Below are 20174 nucleotides of genomic sequence, written 5' to 3'. Positions count from 1 at the left end.
CACTGGAGAACAGTCAACTCTTCGTTTTGATGAGGGAGACACAGCTGGAGGTTACATTTCTTCTTAGTTCAAACTTGTAGACTCTATCGAAGTCTGAAAGAAGGTCATGTCGTTACCTTCCCAAGAATTTTCAGCCAACTGGATCTTTATGCTCAGAGGCTAACAGTGCTCTAGCCCCGTATCTGAGCTTTACTTGAAAATGAACCTCTCCTCCAGGCAAGCAAGATGCCCAAAGGAAAGAAGGCCAGGTGGAAGAAGATGGACCCAGACCCTGCTGTCATGAAGAAACAGGAGGCCAAAAAGGTGGTGAATCCTCTGAGAAAAGGCCAAGAACTTTGCATTGGACAAGACATCCAGCCCCAAAGAGATCTCACACGCGTCGTCAAATGGCCCCAATGCATCAGGCTGCAGCCGCAGAGGGCCATCCTCTATAAGCAGCTCAAATACCTCCTGCCATCAACCAGTTCCCCCAGGCCCTGGACCAGCAAACAGCTACCCAGCTGCTTAAGCTTGAACCACAAGGACAGGCCAGAGACAAAGCAGGAGAAGAAACAAAGGATGCTGGCCCATGCTAGAAAGAAAGCTGCTGGTGAAGGGGATGTCCCAACTAGGAGACCACCTGACCTTCAAGCAGAGGTCAACACAGTCACCACCTTCGTGGAGAACAAGAAGGCTCAGGTGGTGGTGACTGTCTACAACGTAGACCCCACTAGGCTGGTGGTCTTCTTATCTGCCCTGTGTCGAAAGATGGGGGTCCCCTACTGCATCATCAAGGGAAAGGCCAGGCTGGTCCACAGAAAGACATGTACCACTATTGCTTTCACACAGGTTAACTCTGGAGACAAGGATGCTTCTGGCTAAGCTGGTGGAAGCCATCAAGACCAATTATGAGAGCTCCACCACTACTGGGAAGGTAACATCCTGGGTCCTACATCTGTAGCTCGAATTGCCAAGCTAGAAAAAACAAAGGCCAAGGAACTTGCCATTAAAATGGGTTAAATGTACACTGCTATGTTTTCTGCACATAAATATAATTACAAAATTCTCCCCCCCCCCCCCCCCGCCGCCAAAAAAAAAAAAAGGAAAGAAAGAAAATAAGCTGTCTAATTTGTCTAATGCAGTGGATCTCAACCTGTGGATTGCAACCCTTTGGGGGTTGAGCAACCCTTCCACAGGGGTCACCTAAGACCATCAGAAAGCACAGATATTTACAGTATAATTCATGAGAGTAGTGAAATTACAGTTATGACGTCACAACGAAAATAATTTTATGACTGGGGGTCACCCCAACATGAGGAACAGTATCAAAGGGTTGCAGGATTAGGAAGGTTGAGAACCATGTGTCTAAAGACAAGAGGCCACAGGCTGGAATGTTTATCCTAGTATTAAGCCTTTAGTACCGGAGACCTTGGCAAGCCACCTGAAGCAGCACTCTGGAATAATGTGGCATTGTTTCCAGTAGGGGTTGGGAGAGAAAAGGACAGATAGAGTGGAAACCACAGTCTCTTCCTGGCCTCTTGGGCCCTATCTGGTGGTGCGCTAGAGCTAGCTTGTACCAGCTTGGAAGAGATGACTTAAATTTTCAGGAATTCTGTGAGCTTCTTGGGAAATAGCATCATTTTAAACCGTTTCCTAAACTTAAGGTTGAATGAATTATAGAAAAACAACAGTAATGCTCCCGAGTCATTGCTCTTACTATTTCATGACTTTGTAGTAGCCTCTTCCTGTGGGTCTTTACATTGTGCAGTATTGCATCAGGGTAGAGGAAATACTAAGTAACACTGTGCTGTTGTGAGTCTCTACCCAACTCTATCTATAATGTCATTTTGGTGGCTTGAAATCAGCCATCATGAAACAAGAGCCATTAGAGAAGTTAGCTGATGTTTTTCTGGATTGTAGCTCAGCTTTGAAGTGCCCGCCAAGCATGCACAAGGCCTGGACTCCACCCCACCACACTCCCTGCCCCAGTAGTGCGAACATATATGTAAACGTGTATTGGGGAAGAGAGAGAGTGAGCTTGGCCAGAGTTAATTTTTTAGGTGCTGGGGATACAGCTCATTGGCAGAGCACTTTCCCAACATGTACAAATGTTCTGGGTTCTGCAATTCATCCCCAAGCTATAAACACAAGAAACAGAGTGAAAGAGGAAGAAAGTGAAAGAAAGAAAGAAATTAGCAAATGACACAAATCAGGGCCTCTCCTCTCTTCACCAGAAGGAGTGTGTGTTTGTTTGTCTGTCTGTCTGTTTGTTTGTTTTTCTAAGATCTGGTTCTAAGGCACCCCTACTGGACACAGTTCTGAAGAGTTGTTCAGCACAAGGCTCTGTTCATCTAACACAGGGAAATAGCACCTAGAATGATGATAAGCTAAGGGAAGATTATGTGAACCAGAGTCAAGGAGAGATCTTCAGAGATGGGAAAACGCACATGCTGAAGAGGAGGCATCTCTCCCCCTTGAGGTCACAAGATGGAAAGTAGAGCATAGCTTAGGGTCCCTAGGAATCTTCATCTAGAGGCAGTAAAGGTGGGGAGGGCAGAGGGAGAAGAGGAGGGAGGGGACAGGGAGGGAGAGGAAGGGGGGTTACAGTTCTAACTAAATTGTGTGCTTTCTTCCTAGCCATACCTGAAACTCCACCCAAGCCTTGAAGTTTCCGCACACATAAGTAAAAATGCTCACTGGAATTTGTGAAACTTTAATTCAGGTAGCCGGCTCTGACTTACACATCTGAGTTTGTCCTTATGAAGAAGTAAAGAAGCTTATCCGTTATCAGGAAGAAACACAATAGACAGCAGCAATAGCCTCCTGCCAACAAGACACCCTAGCAGTATATCTAGTAACAAAAAGGCCCCAAAGGCTCCTCATAGGGTCTCCACCCTCAGTATCCAGGCACCAGAAAATCCCACATATACTAAGCACCCAGGTACTCACTCTGCCCTCAGAGATTCAAAGCAAGTGGGTCTTGGATAGGACAGAAAGATGAATTCATTTCCCCATCAAGTTCCCAAGGGATGCTAATGTCTGATTCAGGGATGTTGCTCTAAGAGCCATCGTTTGCACAGGAGAAATGTAAACATCTAGAGCTGTGGATGTGACTCAGTTGACAGAGTGTTTATATAGCATGCATGAAGTCCTGGGTTCCATCCTCGGCACCACAGAAGACAGGCATGGTGTTGCACACCTGTAATCCCAGCACTGAGGTGAAGAAAGGACAAACAAAAGTTTAAGGTCATCTTCTTCACATAGTTATTTCAGGGCCAGCCTGGGCTAGAGACTTGTTTTTTGTTGTAGTTGTTATTATTGTTTTTTGTTTTTCTTTTTGTTGTTGTTTTTTTTAAGGAAGGAAGGAAGGAAGGAAGGAAGGAAGGAAGGAAGGAAGGAAGGAAGGAAGGAAGGAAGGAAGGAAGGAAGGAAGGGAAGAAGGAAGACAGTTTGGAATATTCTCTCATGCTTCTATCCTCAGTGCCAAAGTGCAAAGGGACTCCTGGGACTTAATGGATACCACCAGACCCTGCCACATGGTACCAAGCTGATGAAAGTGGAGTCAATTTGGTAGGTATCCCTGAGAACTTGAGACTTATAGAAGAAAGAAACATAGAACAGAAGTCATCATACCTGAGGTGCAAAGGTATCACCCAAAAGAGGTAGAACTCTGGCTTCTGAGACATCAGTGCATTAAGAACAAGAAGCCTGGGAACACAGCTCATTAGTACAGGACCAGCCTAGCATGTGCAAGACTCTGAGCTCCAGCTCCTGCATTGAGAAAGACAACACGAAACAAGAGACTCTCTGAGGACAGCATCCCCAAGCAATGTCTGACCTCAGCAATGTGAGGGTGATAACCAAGCTGCTAACCTCATGGGGTTGCTGTGGAAATTAAATCAGATGGTGTTTGAGGCCAAGGGCCTGGCTTATAGCTAGTGCTTAGTAAGTCCTAGCTACTGCCCATTACTCACTGGTTAGCCTCATGCCACTATGGCTAGCCTGGCTCCTGCCACTTCCTCAACTTTGTACACTTTTTCTGTAGCCCTTCCGGGCAGCCCCTTCTCTTCAGTCATCCAGAACGAGGGCCTATGGCCTACAATCAAGGGAACCTGAGTAAAATGCACCCATATAGAAAAACTGCCCATACTGCTGACTGCATTGGCATCATGGGCCACCCAGGAATCATTCCACCCTTACAAAAGTGCCTGCCCTTCATGTCGTGGTACTTACTAAACAGTTCATAAATGGCAAGTACTGGGGTCAGCAGGGTCTCAGCTCTGAACAAGTTTCCTGTCTAGGAAGAACTCAAGGCTTGCCCACCATGAACTCTATGCAGGCAGCAGGCAGGGTCAGCCATGAGGATGACAGCTATTAAAGGCACGATATCATTTCTACCACTGTGAGCAACTGAGCCATAACCCTGAAGAGAAACCCCCAAGACCCAGGATGAAATACACACAACAGACTCCTAACCACCAGGAAAAGGAGCCTGGGCCTACATGCATCAATGCCCATCTGCCACTGTCCGAGGGCCACTCCCCTTCATCCCCACCACTTGCTTCCTTCTTGTTGGAGGTTGTGAGGGTAGGCTCTGGAGCACAAGAAAGCCCTTATTCCTAGAACCCCAGGTGTTGGCAGCAATATAGTCTTTTCATGAAAGTGATAAGCTTCCCGGATTCGGGGTAGGCACTCTTGAAAGTTGCCCTTTGACTTCCACATGTATTGTACTGTGGCATGTGAGTATGCATGCACTATACACACACACACACACACACACACACACACACACACACACACACACTCATGCACATAAATAAATAATCATTTTTTTAAATTTAAAGATAAAGTTTGTTTGATAATGGAGGCCTACCCCTCCCCTCCTTCGCAGGACTCCCAGGGACTCCAAGGAATATAATATGGGAAGTAAATAATTTAAAGAAGGCTTTCCATGATAGCTTGGGGAGGCTTTTTCTTTAGTTTTTTGTTTTATTTTGAACCTTTCTAAAGCAAAATTAAATGTCTCTCTGTATCTCACCCCACATCCCAGCAGACAGACGACCCAAGGTCTCATCTGGTAGCACTCCAGAATCAGCTCTCAGATGCTAAGAGAGCCACACAAAAACCTCAGGCCAGGGAGATAATAACCCAAAGCCGTATGTGATTTATAAGTAAAAATGAGCCTCTTTTTCTAGTGTATAATGGAGAACCTGGCAAAAGACAAGTCAGTGCCCAAGAAGGATGGCCAAGCTATGCTACCTTAGTGCTGGTCTATGCATGGCCTATGCATGGCCTGCCAGGACCATCCAGCTGATGGAAATGAAATCTTTATCTTTGTGTGGATCACCAACAGGAAGAGGAGACACAGAGAGAACGCTGCCATGCCCCCACCCGCTCCACAGCCAGCATTGTCAAGGTTTCTATCATGTATCTGAAGAGTGGAAAGCATGCCAAGGAGCCCTGGCACAAAGCATTGATTATAAGCTGTAGGTGTCTCATTGAGTTTTTAAGTCTGCATTGAGCCCAGAGCCACTTAGGAGAATAGAGAAATCACCAGCTGATTATATAAGTGGGTTTCTTAGGATTGCCTTGAAAGTCACACTGTTCCTATAGATCCAGTGGTTGCTCTTCAGAAAGACTTTTCCTCCAGGACATTTGAATCACCTGTCTATACTACTTTTAAAATGTGAAAGTCAGTTTTTAACTGTATTGGCTATAAACTATAGGAGCCTAAAAACTGGAAGCTTGGACCCAAACCATGCCCGACTTCTCATGCTGAAGTAGACCGGTGCTGTGGGACACAGCCTCTGGGTCAGGGGATTCTAGCTACTACTGGAGCCAACTGTGGACATGGGGACATGGAAGAGGGACAGAAGCAAATGAAGACAGCAGAGGAGAAGTAGGTGCATAGAAGCCACCCCCCTCCCCATTTCACAGGGAGGGATCCACACTTTGGTGAGTGAGCCCAGATCCTGCCATTCCTAGGAGACTTGGTGGTCTAAAGACAGCATGGGACTCGAGACCTTTGTCTCAAACTGGGACATGTCCTCAGCTCCCCTGCTACCCAGAAGGTGAAGAGGCCATGCAATAATAAGACACACCTACAGCTAGCTCAGATGCTGCTCAGAGCAGGCTGTCACTTCAATAACTGCCCCCGCAATGACAGGCCAGGCCAGCTGTCCACCTCTGCTGCAGCTGTTCCCTACCCCTGTCATTAATGCAACCCGGAGACAAGAAGCCACAGAGGGAGAAATTGGCAATGCTAGATGTTTTATAAAAGTCTGTATTAGAAAGACATTGTAACTAAAGCTAGAAATGGAATCACAGCTGAAGATATTCACAGCTTATCACACTGAGGACAAATCAATATCTACCACATATCACACAAAGGATTCTCTGTACCTGTGGATCAATAGGAAAAAAACAAAGACCCAGGGAGCTTCCAGGAACTATGTGAAATGATGCTTACCCCCATGATATAATGAGGCTTCTGCGAATGGCATGAAGGAGGGAGAAGAGGGGTAAGAATCAGGGCAAGGCTGAGCCCCACAAATAATGATAGAATGAGAGGGAAAAGGCTCTCCTGAGGTTATGGAGAACCTCAAGAAACAACCTAGAGGCTGGAGCTGGTAAGGAGGGCTCGGCCCTGCTTCCCTCCAGTATCATGCTGTCTTAATTTGTGTTTCTATTGCCATGAAAAAACACCAGGACCAAAGGCGACTTGGAGGGTGGCATTTCATCTTACATTTTCAGGTGACAGTCCATCGCTGAGGGGAATAAGGGCAGAACTAGAGGCAGGAGCCTGGGGGCAGGACCTGAGGCAGCCATGGGGATGCTACTTACTGGCTTGCTCTCCGTCACTTATACATTGCTTTCTTATGCCATCCAGGACCACCTGCCAAGGGGTGGCACTGCCCACCAGGGTCTGGGCTCTCTTACATCAACCATCAATCAATAAAATAACCTACCAAGAAAACAGTAAATTTCTTTCCAGGGAAATAAAAGGAAGAGGAGGCAGAGAAGGTGCTAGAGAGACGGCTCAGTCCAGAAAATGATTGTCACAATCCAAGTTTGACTCTCAGTACCCACATAAGAGGCTAAGTAAGCATGGTGGCACACACTTGCATCCCAGCACCAAGGAGACAGAGGCAAGAAGATTGCTGGAGCTCACTGGACAGCCAGCTTAGCTTAATTGGCAAGCCCCCATTCCAGGGAGAGATCCTGTCTCAAACAAACAAGGTGGATGCATCCTGAGGAATTGCACCTGAGGCTGACCTCTGCCCACCCCACCCCACCCCCAAAATACATGTGTATACACACGCACACGCACACACACCACTACCTCTCAAATGTAACATTGTAATAATGATACAATATTACATTTGAGAGAATTGTGTGACAGGCTCATGAATGATAATTCCTCAAGCTTTCTGCATGATTGAAATATTAAATAATTTTTAGAAACCTGGTGATTAGAAATGGTGAAACAAGATCAGAGTCAGAGTAGGACCTCAAGACCCAGAAGCAATTGTCTTGTCCACACTTGGGTGGGGACAGGGTAAGTCTCCCCTTCTCATGTCATTGCCATGTGCCTTGATTCACTCCTGGGCAGGCTTATGACCTTGGGAGGGGGCCTTTCCCCTGGCCTAGCTGGGGACAATTCCCAGTCTGTAGCCCAATCATCATACTGACTTCGATACCAGGCCAAAAAACCTGAAGTTTGAAGTTTATATTTGGGTGCTTGGAAAGTGTGGGGGGGGGGGAGCTGGACTGGCTCAGTGTCCTACAGACGTCCTGAGTTTGCTTCCTAACATCCTCATCAGGTAACTTACTGTTCTGGTGGAAACTCCACCTCAGCCCCTGGCATCCTGGCATCCTGGCATCCATAGACCCAAAGAGTCTGGAATGTTCTGGTAGAAGATCCACCTCAACTCCCTTCCCCCATCTCATTTCCCAAACCCACCCCCTCAAAGCCCAGCAAATACAGCTCCTCCCCCAGAGATGCTCAAGACCACTCCCACTGGGTATTTAAGCTGCACCCCAGAAAACAGACCTGTGGTTTTCCAGTCTCCCCAAACACGCCCCCCGTCTCCTTTCTAGGGGGGCTGGAGAATCACCTGGGACACTTTACCCATTAAACCAGGACCTTTTCTAATTCGGTCTGATCTGGTCTGATTTGGATTGCTGCGTCAGTGGAGAGGCTTATGGGGTGTAAAAACCTTTCACTTACATTTACCTATAACTCTGATTCTTAGGGATCCAACACCCTCTGGCCTCCTTGGGCACCTGCATGCACATGGTGCAAATAAACTTACACAGGCATACAGACATACACATAAATAAAAATAATAAATAAGTCTTTAAGTTTAAAAAAAAAGTGTGTAGGCTTGGGAGATGGCTCAGTCAGTAAAGTGCCTTTTTTTTTCAAGCATGAGGACCTGAGTTCGATCCCCAGAACCCACATGATAAACTGGCATAGTGACATGTGCTTGTAATCCCAGCCTTGGGAATACAGAGGCAGGCCAATCCCTGGGCCTCAGTGTCCAGCCAGCCTAGTCCATTTGGTTGTAACTCCAGCCAGTGAGAGATTCTGTTTCAAAAGGATGGGGAATAGGGGTGGTTGTGGACAGTAACTGATGAATGACATTCAAGGTTGTCCTCTAGCCTCACACATATATGCACATGCACACTTGTATATCTGTATACACACCAGTGAGTACATGCTTGCATGCGCGCATGCGCGCGCACACACACACACACACACACACACACACACACACACACACACACACACACATAATTTTCAAATGAACCAAATGTTGATGTTAATAAGAACATTCATAACAAACCTGATGGACCATGCCTATAAACCCCAGCACTGAGGAGGCAGGAATAGGATTAAGAATTCAAGGCCAGCCTGGGCTGCACAGCAAGACCCTGTTGAACAAGATGAGAAGAGAGATAGATGTGGGAGAGGAACTATTATGAACATACTATAACAGAAACTTAGAAGGACCCACCTGTGTCTTTCCACAATGTTGGAATTTATTGCATAACAATAAATTCACACACCAAGTGTGTTGGCTTTACTGGCTGAAATTTGTCAAGTAGTATTGATTTCCCCTAATGGCTGGCTGTTGGGAAACACTGGTTCTTTCATTCCAATCTTAATCACTAATATTAATTCTTAAATCATACATTTTAGACCTATCAAATGGTGTTCTAGCTAGTTTTATGTCAACTGGACACAAGCTATAGCCACTTAAGAGGAGGGAGCCTCCACTGAGAAAATGCCTCCAGAAGATCACTGGAGGCAAACCTGTAGGGTATTTTCTTAGTAATCAATGCGGGGGGGGGGGGGGGGGGGATCCCAGCCCACTGTGGGTGGTGCCATCCCTGGGCTGGTGGCCCTGGGTTCTATAAGAAAGCAGGCTGAGCAAGCCGCAAGGAGAAAGTCAGCATTGCCTCTGCATCAGCTCCTGCCTCCAGGTGCCTGCCCAGTTAGAGATCCTGCCTTGCTTTCCCTCAGTGGATTATGATTCAGGATATGTAAGCCAAACAAACGCTTTCCTTCCCAAACTGCTTTTGATCACGATGTTTCATAGCAGTAATATCAACCCTAACTAGAGGCAGAGATGAGAGCTAGGACAGTATCTGCAATGGTTAGATATTAGGAGCCCATCTGAGGAGCTGCTGGAGGCTGTGGTGTGTCACAGGTTCAATCAAGCCACAGGGCTGAGTTGAGTCCAGTTGCAAAGAACAGGACCCTGGAGACCAGATCCTGCTGGATGAACAGATGATTGGACAGAAGGCAGTTCAAGTGGATGACATCAAACAGTAGAGATCAAGCTGAGCTGGCCCCCAGGGACCAGCTGGAGTTCCCTCTCTCAGTCCCTTGAAGCACATACTGGGAGGCCAAGCATTTGAGCATCTGTGTGATGGTCTGAATAAGAATGGGCCCCACAGGCTCATGTGTTTGAATGTTTGGTTGCCAGCTAGTGAAACTGTTTGGGAAGGATTATGAGGTGTGGCCTTGCTGGAGGAAGTGTGTCACTCGGGTGGATTTTGAGGTTTCAAAAGCCCCTACCAGTACTAGTTAGCTCTCTCCACCAGTACTAGTTAGCTCTCTTTGCCTCCTACTTACAGATAAGGATGAGGGCTCTCAGCTGCTGCTCCAGTGCCATGCCTACCTGCCTGCTGCCATGCTCCCTGTTATGATTGATGGTCATGGACTCTAACCCCCTGCTCATCCCCCGTGAGCCCCAAATTAAATGTTTCTTTTCTAAGTCACTTTGGTCATGGTGTTTTGTCACAGCAATAGAAAAGTAACTAAGATGGTCTGGTATGTTGGGTAATTCTCTAGCCTGATTCTTCTAGCATGGCTTTAATGTGCACCTGTGCTCATATGTCCCCAGTCCATTTTGATAAGTTTATAGGTAGTACCTTTTATTTATGTAGAGTAAGCTATTTCTCAGTCTGTGCCTCATGGGTATTGAGGGACAGATGGTGTCTACATGCAATACAGAGTCATCTTGGACTCAAGTGGAGTCAAATGCTGCCTTGTTAAATCAAGTCACCAGGGGAAGGCAGAGCCTAAAAGCCAGTGCTTGCTCCCATAATATAGTCAGTTAGAACAGGACACAGACTGATCTCCACGGGAAAAGAGGGATGGAGGGAGGGAGGGAAGGATGGGGAGAGGGGAGAGTATTCATTTTGTTATCCATTATAAACACAGACATTGAGAAGGGTCACAACCCAAGTTCTCTTCATTTGTTATGGACTGTACTTTGGTAACAGAGCTTCCAATTAAATTCCCTTAGGTTTCACTTTTTCTTCTGTTCTGATATATATTTTGTGAATTCACTGAGAAAGAAAATCAGTGCAGGTTGGGACGAAGATAATTCTATCACTTTCTAAAATGTCAGAGATTACCACTTTTATATTCTGTGAGGTATCTGTTTCCAGTGACTTGTGCTTTTTTTCTGATAGCAATTAAGTTAAAGCTGCAAGAACCTATAATTTAGGCTCACAGTTGACTCAAATGGATTTAAAAATGTTTATTTTTCCTTTGCTTTTTCTATGGACACACATAATGAATTAAATGTAGGGCTCTCTTTCTTGATTATTGCTTTAGAAAGAAATTGTCATGCCTCATTACTCATCTTCAAAAGGAGATAATAGCACACTTTATTGTAGGATTTTTATGTATTGCTAATGTCTAGAAAACTCAGCAGATTAATTCTCTCTATATAAGGTGAAATTTATTGAGCAAATGGGATGTCAATACCAGCCCATCAATTACAACCTGAAAACTTTTATAGGAAAGGCATATAGAAACCCAATAAGAAAAGTATAAATCTGTTGTCGGGGATATAAAATTATGCCCAAAAGTTATTGAAGATTGATCTAAGAACCATGAACCATGCTATTCAGTGGTAACTTTTAAAATATTAAGTCATATATTACCTTATTAGAGATGGAGAAATATGGACAACTAAAATTATGACCCGAGATTTGTGAGGAACATCTAAACTAAAGAAGATAAGTTATTTACAGGCATTTAAAAGACAGACATAAAATTTAAGGTGTAAGTTTGGAAGAATCTCTGATTGGATGGGACCTCAGTGGTCCCAGGACAAGTTCTGACCCTCTAAAACTATGGAGTGGAAGAGCACTGAGTGCCACAGCAGGGACATTGGTCTCATTAGCCACTCCACACACAGTAGAAGTTCCTGGCTTGCTTTCTGGGAGAAAAGGCCCTCTAGGTAGATTCAAGTGAAGTGGTCTGTTGGTACTCAGCACCTTATATTTGGTCCTCCAAATCTAAGCTTCCCTGCCCACACTGCTTGAACTCCCTTGTGTTTGCCAGATACAACTCTGACCTGTATAGATGGCCCCCCGGTACTGTGCCTTTCAACTGGGTTTGCTGTCATGACCATTTCAGATAGAAGAACAAAGATCAGAGGTTGGTGAGGCTGAGTGTCTGTCTCTAGCTCCTTCTGTCAAGTTTTGATGCCAAAGGCCACAGCTTCCATTAAGAGGTACTCCTAGGGAGCTGGGGCTCAGAAGTTAGGAGCACTGGCTGCTCTTACAGAGAACCTGCGTCCCAGCACCCACATGGTGGCTTACAGTCATCGATAGCTCCAGTTCCAGGGGAATCTGATGCCCTCTCTGGTATCCCCAGTCACTGCATGCATGTAGTGCACAGGCACACATGCAGACATACACATAACATAAATAGTTTTTAAAAGAAAGACTCCCAAATCCAGTCCCTCCCCTGTCTTTGGACATCCTTAGACTTGATTTCTACCCTTGATCTTGACCTATACTCTATACCACTTCTCTAAACTCTTGGGAAGGAACCACTAAAAAACTCACCAAGGCATGATTGTGGAAAAGAGGGACCTCCTTCTCCCATAACACTCATACCACAGAAGACATCAAAACCAACACTAGGCATACTTGCAACATTAATGAAGATCCAGCCAAGATGCTACTCCTGCCTCCCAGAGACACTGTCACATATGTGTAACACAAATTCTAAATGGTCTTTTGATTAAAAAAAAAAAAATCTGCAGCCAGATATTGGGGTAAATGCTGAAAGATCAGAGAGACAAAGGAACAAGCTACTGCCATGTCTTACCTCTTAGACTTGGCAGCCTGAAAAAGCCTCTAGTTCTTGTCTCCCCATGCCTTATATACCTTTCCCCACCCAGCCATAACTTCCTGGGATTAAAGGCGTGTGTGCTTCCCAAGCAAAGGCATGAGATCTCAAGTGCTGGGGTTAAAGTCACGTGATTCCAAAGTACTGGGATTAAAGGTGTGTATCACCACTGCCTGGTTATGTCTCTCTCCTAGACTGAGTCAATCTCATGTTGTCCAGGGTGGCTTTGAACTCACAGAGATCCAGATGGATCCCTGCCTCCCAAGTGCTAGGATTAAAGGTGTGTGCCACCACTGCCTGGCCTCTGTGTTTAATCTAATGACTTGTTCTGTTCTCTGATCTTCAGCCAAAGTTTATTAGGGTACACAGTGTATCACCACACATATGTTTCAGCAAAGGGCTCTTAGGTCGAAGACCTAGCCTTACCTGATGAGAAATTCATCTGCCTTTTATTGTGTCCTCCATCACATCCTAGTGACAGCTGAAGGCTGGTAGCCTTCATCACTCCTTCACAATGCATCTTAATGAAGTGTATAGAAAGGTCCCTTTGTTGTTTGCAGACCCCAGGGTTTATACAGCATTCAGGTTTGGGAAGGTGTGCACGTTGCATTGAGTCCATCAGCCAGCCCTGCACCTGCTTCTCAACAGAGACAGGCACACAGGGGCTGCTCTCCACAAACTGAGGGACAGCACTCGCTTTGTTAAAATCACACTTAGCTTGGAGTGTGTCATTTCAGTGGGTATGGGATCATAAGCCCTGGGGTTAGAGAAAAAGATCGGTTCAATTAAGAGAAGAGAAAAAGATAGTTCAGGTATTCACCTTGCAGGAAGTACTTTAAATAAGAAATGCCATGTCCTCATATGGCAGCTTGCCATGTCTGGGAGACACAAAAGGAACCAGGAAATGTGGAAGGCAGTGTTTGGGCTAAGCTATTAAGAGAGGAAAAACTGACTGATGCTAAGGGACCATGGGCAGGTGTCATGTGATCTACGGTCTAGAGTCAGAACCCATGTGGAAGCCTGCTACTGCAGTAAGAATTAAGTTCTAAGTCACAAAGAAAGAGACCATGTGAGAGCCAAAGTTACATCATAAATTTAAATTACTGTGCCTAAGAGATCCATGAAACAAATGTGCCTCTGATCTGCAAGCCCTTTGCCCAGGGACAGATGCTGGAGGCTATTGTTCATGGGAGATGACAAGCCACATGTTCTCACTCCCCTAAACAAGTTTGTTTGACCCATCTGCACCTGATGTGCTTAATCACATGTGGGCTGGAAGCTCATGGGCAGGAAGTATGTCAGGATGTACGTTTGCCCCTGAGTGGACCTGATGGGAAATGTGAACTGTGGGTTCTGTCTTTTAAGCCCCTACAAACCATGACTAAAGGCCATTTTCTGGAAACCCAGAGATGGACCTGGCCAGAGCCCATCAACCTGGCCAGTATTTAATTAAAGCTTGCTTCAAATTTGACTTTAAACTGTGGTAGTGGTCTTATTCTCCACCGGTGGGATTAACAACCTCCATTCCAACTGGACATGGCAAATTTTACTCTAGAGCAGTGGTTCTGGACCTTCCTAATGTTGCAAGCCTTTAATATAGTTCCTCTTGTTGTGGTGACCCCAAATCATAAAATTATTTCGTTGCTACTTCATAACTGTAATTTTGTTACTGTTATGAATCATAATATAAATAAATATCTGCTATGCCACCATGTGGGGCCGCGACCCATAGGTTGAGAACCATTGCTCTTGACTAAGAGCATGCACATGCTCAGAAGAGCAAACAGAGACAGGACAGACACTTGGTTTTGGTCCTCACACAGGTGGTGGCTTCGTCAGCCGTGTCTTTTCCATACTGGCCGGGGTCGACCTCACTATCTTATTCAACCAGCTAGTCTAAAAAGAATTATTAGTGTTGCCGGGCGGTGGTGGCGCACGCCTTTAATCCCAGCACTTGGGAGGCAGAGCCAGGAGGATCTCTGCGAGTTCGAGGCCAGCCTGGGCTACCAAGTGAGTTCCAGGAAAGGCGCAAAGCTACACAAAGAAACCCTGTCTCGGAAAAACCAAAAAAAAAAAAAAAATTGTTAGTATGAAGGAGAGAGACAGAGGTCAATGCCCCAAGGAGAAAGGGTCACTGCTCTAGGCCTTCAAATTCCCAGAACACAGCAGTGGGTCTTACTGGGTGGGTTGATTAAGACAAGTTAAAAGTCTTACAAGGTGAGGGAAATAAAAGATTTGCATTCCTTGTCCTAAACATAAGTTTTGCAGCATTTAATAGAAAAGATTTGTATTTAATGTTTCTTACACTGCCGAGGCTCTGAAACGAACAAGGCATAAATAGGAAGAGCCTGGCTTGGTGTACACACTAATCCCAGCATGCAGGAGGCTCGGGCGGGCGGGAGGAGGGAAGGACAAGGCCAGGGCCAGTCTAAGCACAAGGCCCTGTTGTGGGGGGTGGGGGGTTGGTAGTTCCCACACAGCAGCCTCTGCTGATGCCAAAGCAATTACCACATGTCGCCAGGTGCCTTAACACAGTCAGCTGTGTGACATGTGCACCCCAGGACACAGGACACAGCTCACGTGCTCTCTCCCCCTCCTCCTCTCCCTCTCCCCTTCCCCCTCCCCCTCCCTCTCTCCCTCCCTCCCTCCTTCCCTCTCTCCCTCTCTCTCCTTATCCCTCCTCCTCCCTCCCTCTCTCCCTCTCTCCTCCTCCCTCTCCCCCTCCCTCCCTCTCTCTCTCTCTCTCCCTCTCCCCCTCTCTCTCTCCCTCTCTCACCTCCTGCTCCTTTCTTACCTCTCATTTCTCTTGCCTCCTCTTCTTCCTCTTGCTCCTCTTCCCTGTTGTCTGTCTGTCTGTCTGCCTGCCTCTCTCAAGTCCCCACTCCAGCATGCACTTTCACTCTCTCCTCCTCCCTCCCCCAATAACCCTCTTGTACTCACTCAGTTGCAAGTGGCGTGTTAGCTTAGTGGCACACCTTGGCAGGGCCCGCCAAAAGGTACCCATTTCTCCTTTCTTTTCTTAAATCACTACAGGGGAGCGTTCTTCTGGTGGGCCTGTGTGGTGGTTTGAATAAAAATGGCCCCCATGGGCCCATAGGGAGTAGCACTGTGAGGAGGTGTGGCCTTGTTGGAGTAGGTCTGGCTTTGTTGGAGGATGTGGGTCACTAGCAGGTGGACTTTGAGATCTCAGAAGGTCAAGCCAATTCTCTTCCTGGTGCTTGCCAATCTAGATGTAGAACTCTCAGCTCCTTCTCCAGCGCCATGTCTGCCTGCACACTGCCATGCTTCCTGCCATGGCGATAATAGACTAACCCTCTAAAACTGTAAGCAAGTCCCAGTGAAATGCTTTCCTTTATAAGAGCTGCCATGGTCCTGGTGTCTCTTCACAGCAATAGAAACCCTGACCAAGACAGCCTGTAACGCCAGCCTTGAGAAGGCTGAAGCCAGAGAGTCACCTGTACCAGACCAGCCTGGCTACACAGTAAAACTTTTGCATATATATAAAACTTTTGCATATATATAAAACTTTTGTATATATATATATATATATATATAAAGTATATATACAAAAGGCACATGAGATCAGAAACTGGGGGTGGGGGTGCTTGAAATTCCTCTCACAGGCTGCAGGACCAGGTAGGCTGTTCAGAGACCAGAATGAAAGACACCAAATGAAATAAAGAATTCTCATCATCAGAATGCCTGCCTCAGTTCTCAAAGTGTGTGTGGCTGACTAGGTCACCAGGCAAAGCACCCTGCCAGAGCAAACAGCAGAAAGTCAGAATTTGGCCATACTAAGCTGACTTTTTTTTTTTCCATCACAGGCAATTTATTTTGTTCTATTCATTCACAGTTAATACAGAAAATACTTGGAAACATTTCCATATAATGTTTGACACAGAAATCATCAAATAGAAGTATACAATGTTGACAGGAGGCAGTACATTTATAATTTATAACCCCAAATGTATTTATAAATTAGAAATGGAAAGATCTACAAATGAAATTATAAAGGTTCACCAAAGTCATTTAATCTGTCAGTTTCTCATTCATTTTTATGTCTTAATAATATTCTATTGTATGAATAAGCCACATTTTATTTCTCTCCAGTATTTAATAGCTATTTGAGTTGTTTTAACTTTTTTACTATTAGCAACACACTACTGTAAACTTTCATGTACATGTTTCATAGGTGCACATTTTCAGTAGTTTGAGGATATATTCCTAAGGGTAGAATTATTGAGTAACAGAGTAACAATGTTTTGCATTTTGACCAACCACCAAACTGTTTTGCCAAAGTGGCACACCATTTTACAATCTCACCAAATCCTTGTTTTCAAGGCTCTGATTTTTGTACAAAAGCATTCAATCATTCTGTCAGACCAAACCAGGAAAAGTAAGCTATAGTTCAGAGCTGTTCTATTCCATTTACTATGCAAAGCCATTCTTGGCATTTGCAGCTCTCAGCCCTTTTGAGTATTCTTGCAGTGTTCACCTTTTCCTCCACCACTTTTTTTTCTGGTTTATTTCTATCTATTACAAATGTATAAAAAATCCTACATCAATGCTGCTGTTAGCAGCAGAACCTTGAGAAATATACCTTTGGTTTGCCTCAGAAAAGGAACACATATTGCACTGTAAAGTTTATAAAATTGGCGCAAAACATTGTGATAATGTTATAATACCTGTTTTAAGAGTTCAGTGACTAATGGGGAGTCGATGGGATACATGCAGAACTGTGAAAGCGATCTCACTTAGCCAGCTGTACACGTAGACTGTAAATCTACATTCAGATCATTTCTGAACTAAGACTATCATCTCAGTTTATCTGTTGAGGTCAACCAGGAAATCCAAGAATATACCTTGATTTTTGCAAAAAACAAAATAGGGGGAGGGGTTTCTTCAGCATTTCAGTCCACGAGTAACAGTATCCTAACAGGCGAAGTGTTCTCTCACTGTCAACATAGAATGAACTGCTGCTGGAGGTCAACTTGGGTTTTAATTTGCATTAGCACTTACATGCATAGTAGTCCAAGTTGTTGACCTCATGACTTTAAAAAGTAACTCTAAAAAAGTAAAATGGCCCTTCTTGGAAGACTAAAGAAAGACAACCAGCCACAGTTGTAAAATGTCTCATCAAAACAATATACCCTTTTATGAATTACACCTCAATTAAAAAAAAAAGTAGCCCCAAATAAGAAGCAGCTCTGAAAAAGAAAATATAACTTAAGATATTTGAAAAAAACAAGGTGAATACAGGTTCAAGAATAATTAAAATACATTTTCTTAAGGCTACCTAGAATTTGGCTTTAAAGAATTCTACCATTTCAAGGTTACCATTACTAGGTACCTATTTACAAACAAGATGTTCACTTTTTTTGTTCCTTTATCAAGAGAAAAATCTACCTTCAGACTATGAGGGTGGTGATGGGGAGGGACTAGAAAACAAGATTCAAACAATCCCATACAAACATCACATTTTTCAAATGGAAGAACTCCAAACTGCACTAGAAGTTCCAATCACTAAGACACTTTCCATTGAAATGATTTAAGTACAACTACATGGCACCAAGGTTTAGGCCTAATGTAGGCCTGACAACCAAGTCCTTGTTTTCTGGAAGAAAGGCCTCAAAAGTCCCACTCAATTCCACATAACAATACTTCAAAGATCAATTAGGTTTTCCTTTCCTTAATATTTTTGTTTTTGACTTCTAATCTTAAAGACTAGATTAAAACTTAGCTCATTTCCCAGAAGGCATTGCTTCCCTTTGCTCTATGAAAGAGTCCACCAAGACCTCTTCTTCAAAACCATCTAGCCCCCAGCCTCCAGCCTGTGCTTGTGATGCATCTTTCTCAACATCCTGAAAAGGTAATGTAGGTAAAATATGCTCATAAACATTAAAACTAGTTGTTAGAAAGATGTAACTAGCTTTATAATTTAAGTTTTAAAACATAAATACTTGCAGCTTGATCTGCACTGACAATGATTGTCGAAGCCTAGAATTCAACATTTACAAATTCTCATTCACACACACAAAACACACTATTATCACACAACTTGTGTCTTGAGAGAATCTTCTGCTTTTTAAATCTTTGGCCTCCCAGTCAATCCCAAGTTCAACCAACTTTAACTAAAACTTCACTCAGAATTTCACCAAACTTTTCACTCACACATTAATGCTTGTCGTATCTTTCATCAACTGTCAAAATCTGAAGCCTGCTCAGAGATCGCCAGGTAAAAGAAAATAAATGAAATACACAGAGGTTATTTCAAAACAGAACATGACCATCATCCAAAAAAAAAAAAAAGTCACGATTCCCGATTGGGATCATCTTTTGTTTCCCACGTTGGACTATTTCACACTCCGGCATTGGCCAAAGGACATGAGAGCTGGTTCTGGAGCATACAGTTTCTCACACAGGTGTCCCCAGAGGAACACCAGAGACAAAGTCACGTGAGGCCTCTCCCGTACAGAGACTGTCTCACAGGGGCAGCGAGGGAGGACACCCACTAGTTTGTGGAGATCCCTGAGAGAGTATGATTCTTAAAATCTGGACTGTACATAATTCACATCAGCCCTGTTCAGGTACTTACTGGAAGAAAGATGCAGCTGTTTGCCAGAACTCAGCACTCCACTCTAGATCTCTACTGCCTTAGTCTCCGTCGCGGATTTCCGAGTTCTGGTAGTTACCTGGACCACTGAGGCATTGCCACAAGACTTCTTCTCTTTTGAAACATCCTTTTTCTCTAGATATTAGGATAGCTACACCAGCTTGTTTCTTAGGTCCATTTGCTTGGAAAGCCTTTTCCCAGCCCTTTACTCGGAGGTAGTGTCTATCTTTGAAGTTAAGGTGTGTTTCTTGTATGCAGCAGATGGATGGGTTTTGTTTTCTTATCCATTCTGTTAGCCTATGTCTTTCTATAGGTGAGTTGAGACTATTGATATTGATGGATATTAATGACCAGTGATTTTTAATTCCTGTTATTTTTTGTGGTTGTGTTGTGTTGTCCTTCTGTGGTGTATGTTGGTGTGGGATTATCTATTGCTTGATTTTTCATGGATGTGTTTAGCTTCTTTGGGTTGAATTTTCCCTTCTAGTGCTTTCTGTAGGGCTGGGTTTGTAGACAGGTATTGACTAAATCTGGTTTTATCCTGGAATATTTTGTTTACTCCGCCTATGGTGATTAAGAGTTTTGCTGGGTATAATAGTCTGGGTTGGCATCCATGGTCTCTTAGTGTCTGCATGAGATTTGTCCATGATCTTCTAGCTTTCATAGTCTCTATTGAGTAGTCTGGTGTTATTCTGATGGGTTTGCCTTTATATGTTACTTGGTCTTTTTCCTTTGCGGCTCTTAATATTTTTTCTTTGTTCTGTGTGTTTAGTGTTTTGATTATTATGTGGCGAGGGTACTTTTTTTTTGGATCCAGCCTATTCGGTGTTCTGTAAGCTTCTTGTATCTTCATAGGTATTTCTTTCTTTAGGTTAGGAAAGTTTTCTTCTATGATTTTGTTGAATATATTTTCTGTGC

At 44.4% G+C, this 20174-nt stretch overlaps 1 pseudogene; it reads left to right on the top strand.

Annotated features, from left to right (window-relative positions):
• Positions 1 to 225: 225 nt before the first annotated feature.
• LOC102918766 (large ribosomal subunit protein eL8 pseudogene) lies at positions 226 to 999 on the top strand (annotated as a pseudogene).
• Positions 1000 to 20174: the final 19175 nt, after the last annotated feature.

The sequence above is a fragment of the Peromyscus maniculatus genome, chromosome 1 (assembly GCF_049852395.1).
Source record: "Peromyscus maniculatus bairdii isolate BWxNUB_F1_BW_parent chromosome 1, HU_Pman_BW_mat_3.1, whole genome shotgun sequence".
NCBI lineage: Eukaryota > Metazoa > Chordata > Mammalia > Rodentia > Cricetidae > Peromyscus > Peromyscus maniculatus.
This window is presented reverse-complemented; position numbering and strand designations above follow the sequence as displayed.